At 48.0% G+C, this 19,083-nt stretch overlaps 1 protein-coding gene across 1 annotated transcript in view; it reads right to left on the bottom strand.

Moving 5' to 3' along the window:
* ABR (ABR activator of RhoGEF and GTPase) overlaps positions 1 to 15,429 on the bottom strand; it is a 169,920-nt gene extending 154,491 nt beyond the window's left edge. The window contains exon 1 of the mRNA XM_038758748.1: positions 15,347 to 15,429. The gene's annotated coding sequence lies outside the window, so the exon portion shown is untranslated. The remainder of the gene's footprint in view (positions 1 to 15,346) is intronic.
* Positions 15,430 to 19,083: the final 3,654 nt, after the last annotated feature.

The raw sequence follows: 19,083 nt of genomic DNA, 5'->3' as shown, positions 1-19,083 counted from the left end.
TTCTTGCATCAAAGTTCCTGGATCAGGGCTCATGGTCGGCAGCTTCAAAAACATTAGTACTAATCAACATAGGACAATTCCAGATAATGTTAGCTTGGTTCTGTGGAAAAATTCAAAGCAAAAAATGGTTTTCCACTAAGGAATTATTTTCAAAAACAAGAAGGGTCCAAGCTGGCACAACCAATGAGTATTCCCCCTCAAGGTCACATACTCAAAAAAAAAAAAAAAAATCTGTGGCTATTGTGCCTACCAAAAGGTGAAAAATGTCTGAAATGCAAAATAAATCAGGTTGGGAAAGAGCTCAGATGCTAGCGATGTAGCAGTGGAGGAAGGGATGAGGCAAGGTGTTGTGAGGGAAAGACCACACATTTATGAGCCCAGAGAGAAATGGTTGATACATTTATTGAGTTCTCACTGTGTGCAGAGCACCGTATTAATCGCTTGGGAGAGTACAGTATAACAGATTTGGTAGGCAGGTTCCCTGCCCACAAGGAGCTTACAGTCTAGCGGAGGAGTTTACAGTTAAAATATGGGGCAGTATTGGGAGCCCAGGGACCTGAGTTCTGGTAGGAGCTCCATCTCTGGTTGTTGTGCAACCTGAGGCAAATCACTTCATTTCTCCTCTGCAAAATGGAAATATAACTATTTATACCTATCCCACCTGACTTCACAAAGAGGCTGTGAAGTCAAAATCCAATGATTTCTGTGTAAACCCTTTGGAAATCAGAGGGCTCTACAGATTCAAGGTCTTCAGACATTACTATCAGGTCTACCCACATAAGCTGTGTTTGCTGTTGGTTTAAACTTCTTTGGTTTGTTTTCTACTACTGCTTTCACCAAGTAGCAAATAAAAATCGGGAAGCTTCAGATGGAACAGTTACATCCTCAAAGGAAAGGATGGGGCTGGATTCCACCGCCTGGAATTTTAGGAGCTTCACAACTGTAGGACGGGGAGGTGTGAACCCAATTCTGTGATTTACAAAATAAATATATAAATCTCAATCTGGGCGAGGCTCCAGCCAGCCCACCAGAGGTATTTTACCGGCAGTGGCTCCAAAGGGGAGGAGGAGACGAACACAGGGCCAGGACAGTGGAGGGCGTGATTTACTGTTGATATTTTCGATTGCCAATTTAAAGGGTTCATTAATTTTTGTTCTTCAATTGCCAGGCTGTAGAGTTTAGGTACAGCCAAGTCACCAATCAACACGAGGCAGGGCTTCCAGCAAGGGGCACCGCCAAATGACCAGTCTCGGACCCACTGCCCTCCGAGACAATGAAGAGGGGAGAGTGGGGGCATGGAAAGCAGCCCACAAGAGCCACATAATGAACTTGGGTTCCATTGCCAAACAGCACATTATCAAAGAGAGCATTGTGCTCACATGTTTCAATGTGCACACACTCCTTGGTTGCCAGATCTAGGGCCAGAAATGAGTGTTCTGTAAGGTTTGTTACATTCCCGACCCTCAGAGTCTTTGGCTACTGTCAGAAGGAGAGCACTTTTGGAATTTCTCAAGATGCCGGGAGGGAAAAAAAGCCTTGTGTATATATATAAATATATATATATATATATATATATATATATATATATATATATGGTGCCATTGTACAAACTCGAGGAAGGCAGTTCAATTTGGAGCAGAGTTTTTCTGTAATAGAAAATGCAATTTCCACTAGACATAGTCCATGCTCACTTTACTGCTCAGGCTGCAGCTGGGAGACATTTCGGTAATTGGATGCTCTGCAGAACATAGTCTGGGTTTATTCAAATTATGGGTTTTCCAAGATCCTTGGGCATCTCTCTCGGCAGGGTGGAGTGGGAGGAAGAAAGAAAGAATTTCATTCTCTTGTTTCCAAAGGCTACTGCAACCCTACAATCTATTTCGGCCATTAAGATAGACCATCCCAACTCGGCCCAAAGAGCACAGACCTTCCGGATGCTGTGAAAAGGAGGTAAAAAGTGCATAAGGTCTGTTTGCAACACTGTTGGCCAACTGCTAGGGAGGTGGGAGCAGGGCAGGAAGAGGAAGGGAGAAGGCCAATGCCAAGTTGTAAGAGAAAGAGGATGAGGACTAGCAATGGGTTCACCCAAGGGACACCAGCTAGTCTCCTGCAGGCTGCAGGACCCAGGAACTAAGAGTGCAACCGCTACCCACATTCTCTTCCTCGTCCTGAGGAATCCACGACTTGGGTTTTGGACGCCCTGGCATGTGCCCAGTGGGGAAGGTGGCATTAATATTCGCCCACTTGCTGGTAGGCTTCTGGGCCAAGGGATTGGGGGGCAAGAAGGTACAATGGGAGGGGAGAGCCCCGATAATAAAATTCCGGCCCAGGATGCATTCCCCCCCGGGGAATCTCATTGCTGGGATTTGATGTTGGAAGAGGCCCTCTGGCCCCTTGGAGACTGCAGGATCCTGGGCTCTGAGAAGTTCCTTGACTGCCGACTTGTACTTCCCAAGCGCTTAGTACAGTGCTCTGCACACAGTAAGCGCTCAATAAGCAGGGAAGCAGCGTGGCTCAATGGAAAGAGCCCGGGCTTTGGAGTCAGAGGTCATGGGTTCAAATCCCAGCTCCGCCACTTGTCAGCTGGGTGACTTTGGGCAAGTCACTTCACTTCTCTGGGCCTCAGTTCCCTCATCTGGAAAATGGGGATTAAGTCTGTGAGCCCCACGTGGGACAACTTGGTTACCTTGTATCTACCCCAGTGCTTAGAACAGTGCTTTGCACATAGTAAGCGCTTAATAAATGTCATTATTATTAATAATAATAATAACAATAAATACGATTGATTGATAGGTAAACTGCTGGACCCTGTTTCTCCCCACCTGGCTGCTTTGGAAAGTAATGGAAATGGTATGTATCGAGCGCCTTCCCCGATTAAGCCCTCTCTTCCCCAGATTCCTCTCCCTTCTATGTCATCTGTGCACTTGGATCTGTGACCTTTGATCATTTGATATTCGCCACCTCCCAACCCGATAGCTGTCTACCCACTGCACTGTACTCTCCCAAGTGCTTAGCACAAAGCTCTGCACAAAGTAAGTGGTCAGTAAATTCCACTGATTGATTACATATAATGATGGTATTTTGTTAAGCGCTTACTATGTGCCAAGCACTGTGATCTCACAACATCTCTGTGAGGCAGAGAGGAGGCGAGGAGGCAAGAAGAGGCACTGGTCAATCTTATCCATTAAGGGCCTACTGGGTGCAGAGCACTATACTAAGTAAATTCTGGATGCGATGATGAGGATGAGGGGGATGATGGAAGAGGGCTATATCATGCCCACTTGGAGACTGCCTCACCACCTAGCGGGTGCACCGGGGTTCTAATCCTGGCTCCGCTACTTGCCTGCTGTGTGACCCTGGGCAAGTCACTTCACTCCTCTGTACCTCAGTTACCTCGTCTATAAAATGGGGATTAAGACTGCAAGCCCCATGTGGAACAGGGACTGTGTTCAACCTGATTACCTTGTTATCTACCCTCACACTTAGAACAGTGCCTGGCACATAGTAAGCACTTAACAAATACCATAAAAAGTAGTATTATCCCCATTTTACTGATGAGGGAAACTGAGGCTCAGAGAGATTGAGTGACTTGCCCAATCTCAACCAGTTGGTCAGTGGCAGAGCTGGCACTAGAACACTGAAACTACACTTTTGCTCCCTGAAACTACACTTTTCATGAGAACACTCTGGCCTCTTATAACCAAGTAATGAGAAGATTCTGGTTCCAAACCTTTTGGTAAATATTCTTGAGCAGTATAACTGCAAAACGAACTCCTCGAGCCAAAACAAATTCCACCTCTAACATCAGTGGCTCTGGGAGAGGCCAGCTGGAACTGGCAGAGCTGGGAGAGCAGATGGCTTTGGGAGCCCAGGGAGTGGTGCTGCCTAGCTCATCGGCATTCCTTCTGGCAGTGCACCCATGGCATATGCGGCATCCTTGGAATGACCCTGGCAAAATATCTCCAGTCAAACTGTAGCAATGGCTGCTACCCCACCGTCTGTGTCAGTGCTTCATCTTTCCTAAGGCCAAGCTCTCTCTGCAACTAACGTTCTGTCACTGTGGCCAACCACACTGCCCCTCCAATTCACAGCTACAGAGTTTTGAGGTTACCATTAATTCCTCACAGCCTCTCTCTCCTCATATTCAGTCTCTTGCTAAGATTCACCGCTGCGTCTTCTCCAACATCACTTAAATTCATCCCATCAGCTCGAACTGCAGTCCAGGCAATGGTCAGTGTCCATTTCTACCCCAAATCCACCCCCTTTCCTATTGCCCCATCCATCTCACGTCCTTCTTCCAAACCCTCTATTTGCTCCAAAATGACTTTCCACAGCAATGCTGCACTGTTACTCCTCTCCACATACGCTTTCAGAGCTGCTCACCAAGCCAACTCTAATGCCATTCCTATTCAAGATAAGCATTCCATTTCTGAGTCTCCATGGTTTTATTTCTCCTTCACTATTATTATGTGCAGGGCACTGTCCTAGGCACTAGCCAGCATATAACAGAAGTAAAAGTTGCAGCCCTGGCCCTCAAGGGGTTTACAAACTGATTTTTTAAATGATGTTTGTTAAGCACTTACTATGTGCCAGGCACTGTACTAAGCACTGGGGTAGATATAAGCTAATCAGGATGGGCAGAGTCCATGTCCCACATGGGGCTCACAGTCTTAATCCCCATTTCACAGTTGAAGTAACAGGTGCAGAGAAGTTAAGCAAACTGCCCAAGGTCACACGGCAGATATATGTCTGTACATATTTATTACTCTATTTATTTTACTAGTACATATCTATTCTATTTATTTTATTTTGTTAGTATGTTTGGTTTTGTTCTCTGTCTCCCCCTTTTAGACCGTGAGCCCACTGTTGGGTAGGGACTGTCTCTGTATGTTGCCAACTTGTACTTCCCAAGCACTTAGTACAGTGCTCTGCACACAGTAAGTGCTCAATAAATACGATTGATTGATTGATTGATAAGTGGCGGAGCCGGGTTTCGAACCCAGCTTTACCACAAGTTTACAAGCTCTAGGCGTGCCTCTGCATAGGCCAAGATGCTTCAATCAAATTCACACTTGCTGCTGGCTGGGCCTTCCTTTTCTTATTTCCGATTCTCCTCAACATTTTCCTTTTCCAGGAAGCTCCCCCGGATTGAAGGTGAGAGCAATGGCACCCAAAGCAGACCTTCACAAAGCCCAGCCTCTCAGGGATCTGGTCCTCTTCAGCAGGTTACATGTACAGGTGGGCAGGTGAGATGTGGCCTAGGATGAGATGTAGGTGCGAGATCTTGGGAAGAAAGGCATTAGGTAGATCTGATTAATAGCTCAATTAATATTTAGAGCACACGTGCTCCATGGACTGAGGAAGAGTTTGGCAGAGGCTTGAGTTTCTAGTCTGGACTCCATTGTCTTCTCAGCTGAGTGACTGACGACAAATCACTTGATCTTTCTTTGCCACCCTTTCCTCACGTGTAATATGAGGCTAGGCCTCCCAGGTCTGTTGTGCAGAATTATCAGGAATATACTTCTCCGTCGGCAGAGCCCCGGGCAGGGGCTTGAAATGCTGCATAAACATATGCCAGCAAGGTATGGCCTCCAGAGGTGGGATGAGAGACGAATTGGTCTGCATTTCCTCCTGGGCATTTGAGGATTTGGGGGAAGTTGTAGCAAAGACCAAGCTACTGAGTTTCAAATGATTTTCCTAGGTACTGTTAGAAGGTAAGCCCCTTATGGGCAGAAAACACATCTTGGACTCTTCCCAAGTGCTTAGTACAGTACATTACCATCTTCATCATCATCAGTATTTATTGAGCGCTTACTACTTGCAGAGCACTGTATTAGGCGATTGGGAGAGTACGGTGCAACAGAGTTGCAGCCTAGAGAGGGAGAAATAGTTTATAATACATCATTTAAAGATAGGTACGTAAACACTGAGCCTCAGTTGATCTTATCCATTGAGGGCTTACTGCGGGCAGAGCATTATACTAAGTAAATTCTGGATGTGATGATGATGATGGAAGAAGGCTACATCATGCCCGCTTGGAGGCTGCACCACCATCCAGCAGGTGCATCTTACTCCTCTTTAGGCCAAGGGGATGTAAGCTTCCAGCTCTCTGAGGGTCTCCTCTGGCTAAGTTTTTTGTTTCTGTGGTATTTGTGAAGTTGCTTACTATGTGCCAGGCACCGTCCTAAGCAGTGGGATAGGTACAAGTTATCAGGTGGGACGCAGTCCCTGTCCCAGATGGGGTTCACAGTTGTAATTCCCATTTTACAGATGAGGGAACTACGGCACAGAAAAGTTACCTGGCTTGCTCAAGGTCACACAGCAGACAAGTGGCAGAGCGGGGATTAGAACCCAGGTCCTTCTGATTCACAGGCCTGAGCTACCTCCACTAGGCCACACTGCTTCTCCAATCAATCAGTCGTATTTATTGAGCACTTACTGTGTGCAGAGCACTGTACTAAGCGCTTGGGAAGTACAAGTTGCCAACATGTAGAGACAGTCCCTACCCAACAGTGGGCTCACAGTCTAGAAGGGGGAGACAAGTCAGCCAAGTCAAAAATGAAAACCCCGGGGCCAGTGTGATGCCCAGAGACTCGTCCCCTGGTTCCAGAAACATTTATAGAAACAGCTTGGACAACACCCAAAAAGCCCTGAATACAAAACTAAACTGAAAAAAAAAAGTAGTCTCCCTATTGCTAAGGACAAAAGGGATTAAAAAAACAAACATTTTCTGTGCTGCTGCCAGATACACTATGTGAGCTTTGGGCTCCCTTTAAGCCTTCCCATCTATGAAAGATTGGAGCTAATCAAGGATCAGAAAGACCAGAACTGAGTGCTGAAAACTTGTTAGGAGGGTTGAAGATTTATTGTGCAGAAATCCACAAGTCGGTATGAGGTCCAAATCCTGGTGTTAAAGTTACCGGGGAGGGTGGGATGGGGGAAGATGCAAAAATGAGCGAAAGGACAGTGGTGGGAGAGAGAAGAACAAGGCACAGGTTAGCTACAGAGAGACAAAGAGTGCAAGCTGGGGTGGTTTGGGAGAAGAAAGTAGATAAAAAGGGAAGAGAGTGAGTGCCTCAAAGCTAATGGTGCTGAGTTTCTGCCTGATGCAGGGGAGAATAAATAAGCATTTGAGCTTTTACTGTAGAAATAGGGAAATGTGTGCAGAATGATGTGTTAGAATTATAATCTGGGCAGCAGAGGGAGGTACAGACTGGTAAAGGAAGAGACTGGTAAGGGGAGAGATATGGTTGTACGTATTTATTACTTTATTTTATTTGTACATACTTATTCTATTTATTTTGTTAATATGTTTTGTTTTGTTGTCTGTCTCCCCCTTCTATACTGTGAGCCTGCTGTTGGGCAGGGACCGTCTCTATGTGTTCCCAACTTGGACTTCCCAAGCGCTTAGTACAGTGCTCTGCACACAGTAAGCGCTTAAATACGATTGATTGAATGAATAAATGAACAAATGCCATCCTCCCTCCGCACATCCGCCAAGCCAGCTCTCTTCCTCCCTTCAAAGCCCTACTGAGAGCTCACCTCCTCCAGGAGGCCTTCCCACACTGAGCCCCTTTTTTCCTCTCCCCCTCCCCATCCCCCCACCCTACCTCCTTTCCCTCCCCACAGCACCTGTATATATATTAGTACAAATTTATTACTCTATTTTACTTGTACATATTTACTAGTCTATTTAGTTAATGATATGCATTTAGCTTTAATTCTATTTGTTCTGACGACTTGACACCTGTCCACATGTTTAATTTTGTTGTCTGTCCCCCCCCCCCCCTCCCCCCGCTTCTAGACTGTGAGCCCGCTGTTGGGTAGGGACCGTCTCTATATGTTGCCAACTTGGACTTCCCAAGCGCTTTGTACAGTGCTCTGCACACAGTAAGCGCTCAATAAATACGATTGAATGAATGAATGAATGAATGGTAAGGGGAGAGACTGGAGGCAGGGAGACCACTGAGGAGGCTGATGCAGATGTCAAGCTGAGCTAGGAAGAGCACCTGAACCAGGGTGGGAGCTGTTTGGAAGGAGAGAAAAGGGGAGAATGGGGAAACGCTGGAGAGCACAGACCAAGATTTAACAACAGGACGGATGTACGAGTTGAAAGAGTGAGGACTCAAGAATAATGCCAGGGATGGAGGTTTCAGAAACAGGGAAGATGGGAAAGCTAGATGGAGGAGAAGATTGAGGAGGGAGATAAGTTCAGACTGAAACTTATTGAGCTTAAGGGAACAGCCACCTGGGGAGGTCTTGCAGGCAAGAGAAAATATGAGACTGCATATGAGGGGAGAGGATGGGGCTAGCGGGATCGATTTGAGAGTCATTCATCTGTACAACTGTGGAAACAAACTACAAGAGTGGATGAGCTCAGTGACAGCCTGAGTATAAAGACTGAGCAGCAGAGGCGGGAACCCAGACAGGGAATGGTGAAGGACACACAAAGTTAGGGGTGGGAGGCAGAGGAAGGGCCAGCAAATGAGACTTACAAAAAATGTTGGGAGAGATGAGAGGAGAATCGATAGAGAACTACCTTGTTGAAATCAAGATTAGATAGTGAAGGCGGCTGAGAGATCAAGGAAGATCAGGAGATCCCAAACCTCTTCTCAACAGAAAGGCTACATTCCCGGAGGGGAGACAGAAAAATGAAAAAGGGACTGGGTTTAGGGGGACAGCAGGAGAAATCCAATTCTTACACAAGACCATGGACCTCAAAGGCTTCAAAATGACAGACAGGATATAATGCAGATCTTGGCCAAAAGACCCAGAAAGCTGAACTTTTTTTCAGCCACGGGAATGGCCACTTGCTAAGGATAATGACAAAGTAGGCAAGGAATACTGTATGCTAATTTCAGCTCACTTACTGCCTCTGGGAAAGACTCAGTGGTTACCTTATTTCTTTTTCCTCATTTTGCAAGAAAGCTTTATCTTCAGTGGCATAAAGGGAGGGTTGAGTTGGCATGCTGGGATTTAAACCTGTGATTCAAAGGAATCAAAGTAAACCTCTGAGTTTCTCCTCTCCCAAGAGGCACACCAAAACCACTCAGCCATTCCGTCAGCCAAGAAGGGAAAAGAAAAACCCTAGGGCCACAGCTCAGAATGTCACATGCAAGGTTACTGGGGAACATCCAATGCACCTAAGGAATTGTGGGCAGCAGGTCCCAATTAATGGGGAAAACCCTTCCTCACACCAAGGAAACTATGTAATTGTGTAGTAATATTTCCATCGGCAATGTAAATCATGATTGCATTCCTGAGAGAAAAAGAAAACCAGGCCATCGGGGAAAGTCTGTTTTTAATTAGGAAAAACAATCCACAGTTTGATCTCAGACTAGCAGAATAGTGAGTGCTACCAGAAACAAAACACACACATTCTCATTCTCTCTCTCTCTGTCTCTCTCTCTTCTCCCCTCCCCATAGCAAACTTCATCTTGGCATTCTGGTCACCAGGTACTGATCACCTATCAGGGCAGCACCGTGCGTAAGTATCGCCCGGCTTGGCTTAAAGTGATTTTACAAGGCTATCTTTCTGCCTTCAGAGAAGACTCCACCTAAATCACAAATATCCTTGCGTTTTTAAGGCACCAAAGAAGGAGCTTCCATACACTCCCCCAGAACCAATAACTCATTTTCACGAAGCTTTTAACCCTTCTCCCTGATACTTTAAGCTCCCCTCATCGTGGGCAAGGAACGTGTCTACTAACTTGGCTATATTGTACCCTCCCAAGCGCTTAATATAGTGCTTGGCACACAGTAAGTGCTCAATATATATTGACTGATGATCAATACCATCCAAGAACCAAAGAGAAAAAGGAACACTTTACTTCCACCGTCCAGCAGGCGTTCCGTAAATACTAATGATGAAAATGAACAGCCATCATCATCCAACAACGAGAAAAGTCTCACAAGGAGTTGAAAAACAAAAAAACCCAGTGATTCAAAATGCTCTGTTTGCTTTGTCATTTTAATTGAAACCACTTTAAATAAATCATAGCCATTGCTACTTGCCTCTCATAGGGATGACATTAAATAGCTGGACTTCTTTCAAAGGCTGCATTTTGCTTCCCTGGAAGAAGGCAGTTATTTCTGTCTATAAAAGCTGGAGACAAGCACCAAACTCTGCATAAGATGTGAGTAAGAGGAGAGGGAGACCCTCAGCACGGGTCGGTCATTCAATCGTATTTATTGAGCGCTTACTGTGTGCAGAGCACTGTACTAAGCGCTTGGGAAGCACAAGTTGGCAACATATAGAGACAGTCCCTACCCAACAGCGGGCTCACAGTCTAGAAGGGGGAGACGGACAACAAAACATATTAACAAAATAAAATAAATAGAATAAATATGTACAAGTAAAATAGAGTAATAAATATGTACAAACATACATATATAAAGATGCTGTGGGGAGGGGAAGGAGGTAAGGTGGGGGAGATGGGGAGGAGGAGGAGGAGGGGGAGAGGAAGGAGGGGGCTCAGTCTGGGAAGGCCTCCTGGAGGAGGTGAGCTCTCAGTAGGGCTTTGAAGGGAGGAAGAGAGCTAGATCGGCGGATGTGCCGAGGGAGGGCATTCCAGGTTAGGGGGAGGACGTGGGCCGGGGGTCGACAGCGGGACAGGCGAGAACGAGACACACTGAGGATATTAGCGGCAGAGGAGCGGAGGGGGCTGGAGAAGGAGAGAAGGGAGGTGAGGTAGGAGGGGGCGAGGTGACGGAGAACCTTGAAGCCGAGGGTGAGGAGTTTTTGACTGATGCATGTCATTAGGGGGGCACAGAAGCACCACAGCTTGAAAGGGGATAATGATTACGCCAGTTGTTTGTGCCAGAAGGTTCACTCGCCTCTGCTCAGGGCTTTAATGATAAGACACTGGTCACCTGGCTCTCAGAACTCTGCACTGGCTCCCCACGGCATCTCTCCCCGGGGACCAGCCAAAAAGGGGGAAAGAAAGAAAGAGCAAGAGTACCGATTCAAAGTACCTACTTGGCCAGCGGGAGATCTGCCACAGTCAGTGAGCTAAGCCGCGCATGGTTAGGCCGTAAGGGGATGGCCACAGTGAACTCAGCCACTCAGCTCTCACCCCTGGCAAACTGCTCTTTTCTGATGAAGGGTCCTTGTAACAGTCTCCCAGAGTCAGGATCACATGAAGGACCCCCGCCCCCACGGCCGTTCGTATGAGGTTTAGTCTTAGGCAAAAAAAACAAAACCCAGATTACCTAAGGTTCTCTGTTTTATGGTCATGGCCTAAAGACAGATGCCGGGGCCTCGTGCCCTGGGAATTTACATGGTGGCACCCAGAGGGTGGCATTCTCTGTCCTGAAACATCATCATCAGACTTCACTGAGCACCGACTATGTGCCGGGTGCTTGTCGACATCCTCAAGGATATTATAGGCTAAAAGGGGAGAAGATTTCCCCAACTCCGTTCAGGGCTCTATGGAGTCGGGGTCGAGGCTGCACACACCTGCCTTTCCCGGAGGAAAGAGAGAAAATGCAGAGGGGAGGGAAGAACAAAAGCCTGGGGGCTGGTAGGGGAACCAAGTTCCTCTCACACAAAAAATGAGCTGGGGGCACTATGAGGTGACACCAGAGCCTTCTGGCGTTTAGAGCTGAGAGCCTCTTCTCCCCTCATTGAGCTAAAGGGGCTTGGAAGATCATTCCTGGCCAATGCTGAAGAAATGCTACCTATGGGGAAAGCAGCCAGTCAGCTAATGAATGAGTGTAAGTGATCAAAACATATGAAACTATGGGCTTTCTAAGTGTGCTTTTAGCCAAAGAGGAAGATTTTTCATTCAACTACTGCTCTCCCAGATAAGATCTAGTAATGGAGAGTTTGGAACCAACCCAAAGTCGGGGATCTTTGCTGCAATGCTCAGAAAAGGAAAGCAGACAACAGGAGGTCCCAAAATTTTAACCTCGGCTTGACCTGGACACCCGACCTCCTCTTCTCTTCCCCCTGCTCCCTTCCCTTTTTCCTTCTGTTGGGGGCTGACGCCCTGGAGGGAGTTAGGAGTGGCTCTGACAACGACTGAGTTTGGAGGAAAACTGGAAAATCGAAGGCACCGCGGGGGCATAAAAGGAGTCAGAACCGTTGCTTGCAGCCTCATTCATTCGGTCGTACTCAATGAGCGCTTACCGTGTGCAGAGCACTGTACTAAGCGTTTGGGTCAGTCACCCCGCCTAAGATGGGAGGATGAGCGGGTGACCGGGCCCTAAAGGGTCCCATCGGCCTCTTGGCTTCTGCTCCGCCTCTCCAAATCCTGGTCAGCGGGACGGACACCAGGTAGAGCGGTTGACGGCCGATCTCGAATGCCTCCAGTGCCCAGCGCTTCGAATGGTGCTTAGCATATAGTAAGCGTTTAACAAATGCCATGATTATTATTATTATTTTTTCGCCCATTATTGCCTGTGTTCTACTGCCACATATTACTTTAAAAGCTGGCAGCTGATTTTGTCTGCCGCGTGAAAGCATTCCGAGTGGACCCTTTTTCTTCCTCTTAACGGGAGGGCCGGGTCCAGGGGTGAGGAGGGGACAGAGTGGAGGGCTGGGTGAGGTTCAGGCCAGGGAGGGGTGGGATGGAGGGAGGAAGAGGAAAAGGAAAGAGGGGGAAGGAGAGGGAAGATGGGAGGCGGGAGAGGCAGCGGCCCCTCAGCCCCGCGGAATAATAATAATAATAATGATGATGCCATTTGTTAAGCGCTGACTTAGAGAAGCAGCGTGGCCCAGCGGAAAGAGCATGGGCTTTGGAGTCAGAGGTCATGGGTTCAAAACCCTGCTCTGCCAATTGTCAACTGTGTGACTTTGGGCAAGTCACTTAACTTCTCTGGGCCTCAGTTCCCTCATCTGTAAAATGGGGATTAAGACTGTGAGCCCACCGTGGGACAACCTGATCACCATGTAACCTCCCCAGAGCTTAGAACAGTGCTTTGCACATAGTAAAGCGCTTAATAAATGTCATCATTATTATTATTATTATTACTATGTGCAATGCACTGCTATAAGCGCTGGGGTGGATACGAGGTAATCAGGTTGTCCTACATGGGGTTCAGTCTTCATCCCCATAATAATAATAATGGCATTTACTAAGCACTTACTATGTGCAAAGCACTGTTCTAAGCGCTGGGGAGGTTACAAGGAGTTCAGGCTGTCCCACGGGGGGTCTCACAGTCTTAATCCCCATTTCCCAGATGAGGTAACTGAGGCCCAGAGAAGTGAAGTGACTTGCACAAAGACACAGCTGGCAAGTGGCAGATCCGGGATTCAAACCCATGACCCCTGCCTCCAAAGCCCGTGCTCTTTCCACTGAGCCACGCTGCTTCTACATTTTACAGACGAGGGAACTGAGGCCCAGAGAAGTGACTTGCCCGAAGCCACCCAGCTGATAAGCGGCGGCGGCGGTGTCGGCATTAGAACCCCCTTTTAATCAATCAATCAATCGTATTTATTGAGCGCTTACTGTGTGCAGAGCACTGTACTAAGCACTTGGGAAGTACAAGTTGGCAACATATAGAGACAGTCCCTACCCAACAGTGGGCTCACAGTCTAAAAGGGGGAGACAGAGAACAAAACCAAACATACTAACAAAATAAAATAAAGAGAATAGATATGTACAAGTAAAATAAATAGAGTAATAAATATGTACAAACATATATACAAATATACAGGTGCTGTGGGGAAGGGAAGGAGGTAGACTGTCTACTAAAAGGTAGACTTTCACACTGTGAGCCCACTGTTGGGTAGGGACTGTCTCTAGATGTTACCAACTTGTACTTCCCAAGCGCTTAGTCCAGTGCTCTGTACACAGTAAGCGCTCAATAAATACAATTGATGGATCTAGTGACAGTCCCTACCCAACAGTGGGCTCACAGCCTAAGAGGGGGAGACAGAGAACAAAACCAAACATACTAACAAAATAAAATAAATAGAATAGATATGTACAAGTAAAATAAATAGAGTAATAAATATGTACAAACATATATACATATATACAGGTGCTGTGGGGAAGGGAAGGAGGTAGACTTTTAGACTGTGAGCCCACTATTGGGTAGGGACTGTCTCTATATGTTGCCAACTTGTACTTCCCAAGCGCTTAGTCCAGTGCTCTGCACTCAGTAAGCACTCAATAAATACGATTGATTGATTGACCTCCGACCCCCAAGGCGGGGCTCCTGCCACCGAGCCAAGCCGACTTGTACTTCCCAAGCGCTTAGTACAGTGCTCTGCACACAGTAAGCGCTCAATAAATACGATCGGTTGATTGATTAAAAGGGGGAGAGAGTCGTGGGTTCTAATCCCACACCGCCGCCGCTTGTCACCTGGGTGGCTCTGGGCAAGTCACTTCTCTGGGCCACAGTTCCCTCATCTATAAAATGTAGAAGCAGCGTGGCTCAGTGGAAAGACCACGGGCTACAGAGGCAGGGGTCGTGGGTTCGAATCTGCGAGCTGCCAGCTGTGTGACTTTGGGCAAGTCACTTCACTGGGCCTCAGTTACCTCATCATCATCAATCGTATTTACTGAGCGCTTACTGTGTGCAGAGCACTGTACTAAGCGCTTGGGAAGTACAAGTTGGCAACATACAGAGACAGTCCCTACCCAACAGTGGGCTCACATCATCATCATCAATTGTATTTATTGAGTGCTTACTATGTGCAGAGCACTGCACTGAGTGCTTGGGAAGTATAAATTGGCAACATACAGAGACAGTCCCTACCCAACAGTGGGCTCACATCACCATCATCAATCGTATTTATTGAGCGCTTACTATGTGCAGAGCACTGCACTGAGCGCTTGGGAAGTACAAGTTGGCAACATACAGAGACGGTCCCTACCCAACAGTGGGCTCACATCACCATCATCAATCGTATTTATTGAGCACTTACTATGTGCAGAGCACTGAGCGCTTACTATGTGCAGAGCACTGCACTAAGCGCTTAGGAAGTACAAGTTGGCAACATATAGAGACAGTCCCTACCCAACAGTGGGCTCACATCACCATCATCAATCGTATTTATTGAGCGCTTACTGTGTGCAGAGCACTGTACTGAGTGCTTGGGAAGTACAAGTTGGCAACATACAGAGACAGTCCCTACCCAACAGTGGGCTCACATCATCATCATCAATTGTATTTATTGAGCACTTACTATGTGCAGAGCACTGAGCGCTTACTATGTGCAGAGCACTGCACTAAGCGCTTGGGAAGTACAAGTTGGCAACATATAGAGACAGTCCCTACCCAACAGTGGGCACACAGTAGGCGCTCAATAAATACGATTGATTGATTGATTGATTGGACCGACCGCCCGGGAGGGTGCAAACGGGAGGCTTAGGCTAATGCTGCTTCCTCCTCCTACCTGCGGAGGAGGCGTCCTCGTGGTCGGAGCTGTAGTAGCTGCCGTCCGGGGAGTCCCGGCCGGGGACCCGCAGGCGGCAGCCCGGGGCGGGGGGCTCTTCGGGGGGCTGCGGCGGGGACGAGGAGGAGGAGGAGGAGGAGCAGGACAGGGAGCGGGCCCGGTCCTGCCGCTCGTCCTCGGGGCCTTGGGGGACCCCCGGCCGGCCCCCACCCTGGCCGCGGCCCCGCTCCTCCCGGGCCAGGGCGGTCTGCAGGTAGATGACTTTGAACTTCTCCTCGGCCAGCACCTGTTGCAGCTCCTTGAGCCTCAGCCGGCTGCGTTGCAGCTCCCGCTGCATGGCCTGCACCGAGTCCAGCCGCACGGCCGGGGCCGGCTCCCCGGGGAACTCCAGCCGCCAGTGCCGCGCGAACTCCTCCGGGTCCCCCATGCCGGCCACCGGGGGACCGGGGACGCCTCCCCCCTGCACCGGACAAATGCACAAACTTTCTTCTTGCTGGTGGTGTTTCCTTCCGCCTACTGGGACCGTCGGTTCGGAAGCCCTGACGTCAGCGGGCCGAGGGGAGGGCCCTCCACACGGTAAGCGCTCAATCAATACCATTCATTCATTCATTCATTCAGTCGTATTGATTGAGCGCTCACTGGACAAATGCACAAGAGTTTTTTTTGCTGGTGGTTTTTCCTCCCGCCTGTTGGAAGCCCTGACGGAAGCGGGCCCTGCACACCGTAAGCGCTCAATCAATACCAGTCACTCATTCATTCGTATTGATTGATTCATGTTGCCAACTTGGACTTCCCAAGCGCTTAGTGCAGTGCTGTGCACACAGTAAGCGCTCAATAAATACGATTGATCCGCCAAGCTAGCTCTCTTCCTCCCTTCAAGGCCCTACAGAGAGCTCACCTCCTCCAGGAGGCCTTCCCAGACTGAGCCCCTTCCTTCCTCTCCCCCTCGTCCCCCTCCCCATCCCCCCATCTTACCTCCTTCCCCTCCCCACAGCACCTGTATATATGTATATATGTTTGTGCATATTTATTACTCTATTTATTTATTTATTTATTTTACTTGTACATACCTATTCTATTTATTTTATTTTGTTAGTATGTTTGGTTTTGTTCTCTGTCTCCCCCTTTTAAACTGTGAGCCCACTGTTGGGTAGAGACTGTCTCTATATGTTGCCACCTTGGACTTCCCAAGCGCTCAGTACAGTGCTCTGCACACAGTAAGCGCTCAATAAATACGATTGATTGATTGATTGATTGATTGAGCACTCACTGGACAAATGCACAGTTTTTTTTGCTGGTGGTTTTTCCTCCCACCTGTTGGAAGCCCTGATGTAAGCGGGCCCTGCACACAGTAAGCGCTCAATCAATACCATTCATTCATTCAGTCGTATTGATTGAGCGCTCACTGGACAAATGCACAGAGTTTTTTTGCTGGTGGTTTTTCCTCCCGCCTGTTGGAAGCCCTGAGGGAAGCGGGCCCTGCACACAGTAAGCGCTCAATCAATACCATTCATTCATTCATTCATTCAATCGTATTTATTGAGCACTTATTGGACAAATGCACAGAGTTTTTTTGCTGGTGGTTTTTCCTCCCGCCTGTTGGAAGCCCTGACGGAAGCGGGCCCTGCACACAGTAAGCGCTCAATCAATACCATTCATTCATTCATTCATTCAGTCGTATTGATTGAGCGCTCACTGGACAAATGCACAGAGTTTTTTTTGCTGGTGGTATTTCCTCCCGCCTGTTGGCAGCCCTGACGGAAGCGGGCCCTGCACACAGTAAGCGCTCAATAAATACCATTCATTCATTCATTCATTCAATCGTATTTATTGAGCGCTTACTGGACAAATGCACAGAGTTTTTTTTGCTGGTGGTTTTTCCTCCCGCCTGTTGGAAGCCCTGACGGAAGCGGGCCCTGCACACAGTAAGCGCTCAAGAAATACCATTCATTCATTCAGTCGTATTGATTGAGCACTCACTGGACAAATGCACAGAGTTTTTTTGCTGGTGGTTTTTCCTCCCGCCTGCTGGAAGCCCTGACGGAAGCGGGCCCTGCACACAGTAAGCGCTCAATCAATACCATTCATTCATTCATTCATTCAGTCGTATTGATTGAGCGCTCACTGGACAAATGCACAGAGTTTTTTTGCTGGTGGTTTTTCCTCCCGCCTGTTGGCAGCCCTGACGGAAGCGGGCCCTGCACACAGTAAGCGCTCAATCAATACCATTCATTCATTCATTCACTCAGTCGTATTGATTGAGCGCTCACTGGACAAATGCACAGAGGTTTTTTTGCTGGTGGTTTTTCCTCCCGCCTGTTGGCAGCCCTGACGGAAGCGGGCCCTGCACACAGTAAGCGCTCAATCAATATCATTCATTCATTCATTCAGTCGTATTGATTGAGCGCTCACTGGACAAATGCACAGAGGTTTTTTTGCTGGTGGTTTTTCCTCCCGCCCGTTGGAAGCCCTGACGGAAGCGGGCCGAGGGGAGGGCGGGGAGGCGCCCGGGCCCTGCACACAGTAAGCGCTCAATCAATACCATTCATTCATTCATTCAGTCAGTCGTATTGATTGAGCGCTCACTGGACAAATGCACAGAGGTTTTTTTTGCTGGTGGTTTTTCCTCCCGCCTGTTGGAAGCCCTGACGGAAGCGGGCCCTGCACACAGTAAGCGCTCAATCAATATCATTCATTCATTCATTCAGTCGTATTGATTGAGCGCTCACTGGACAAATGCACAGAGGTTTTTTGCTGGTGGTTTTTCCTCCCGCCTGTTGGAAGCCCTGACGGAAGCGGGCCCTGCACACAGTAAGCGCTCAATCAATACCATTCATTCATTCATTCAATCGTGTTGATTGAGCGCTCACTGGACAAATGCACAGAGGTTTTTTTGCTGGTGGTTTTTCCTCCCGCCTGTTGGAAGCCCTAGATGGAAGCGGGCCGAGGGGAGCGGGCTCTGCACACCGTAAGCGCTCAATCAATACCATTCATTTATTCGTATTGATTGATTCATTCAATCGTATTGATTGAGCGCTAACTGGACAAATGCACAGTTTTTTTTGCTGGTGGTTTTTCCTCCCGCCTGTTGGAAGCCCTGATGTAAGCGGGCCGAGGGGAGGGCGGGGAGGGGAGCGGGCTCTGCACACAGTAAGCGCTCAATAAATACCATTCATTCATTCATTCATTCATTCGTATTTATTGAGCACTTACTGGACAAATGCACAGAGTTTTTTTGCTGGTGGTTTTTCCTCCCGCCTGTTGGAAGCCCTGATGTAAGCGGGCCGAGGGGAGGGCGGGGAGGGGAGCGGGCTCTGCACACAGTAAGCGCTCAATAAATACGATTCATTCATTTATTCAATCGTATTGATTGATTCATTCGTTCAATCGTGTTGATTGAGCGCTCACTGGACAAATGCACAGAGTTTTTTTGCTGGTGGTTTTTCCTCCTGCCTGTTGGAAGCCCTGACGGAAGCAGGCCTAGGTGAGGGCGGGGAGGGGAGCGGGCTCTGCACACAGTAAGCGCTCAATAAATACCATTCATTCATTCATTCATTCAGTCGTATTTATTGAGCGCTTACTGGACAAATGCACAGAGTTTTTTTGCTGGTGGTTTTTCCTCCCGCCTGTCTCCATCCCCACCGTCTTACCTCCTTCCCTTCCCCACAGCACCTGTATATATGTATATATGTTTGTACATATTTATTACTCTATTTATGTATTTATTTTACTTGTAC

The sequence above is a fragment of the Tachyglossus aculeatus genome, chromosome 17 (genome assembly GCF_015852505.1).
Source record: "Tachyglossus aculeatus isolate mTacAcu1 chromosome 17, mTacAcu1.pri, whole genome shotgun sequence".
In the NCBI taxonomy this organism is placed as follows: Eukaryota; Metazoa; Chordata; class Mammalia; order Monotremata; family Tachyglossidae; genus Tachyglossus; species Tachyglossus aculeatus.
Note: the sequence above shows the minus strand (reverse complement) of the source record. Positions and strands in the feature narration are given on the sequence as shown.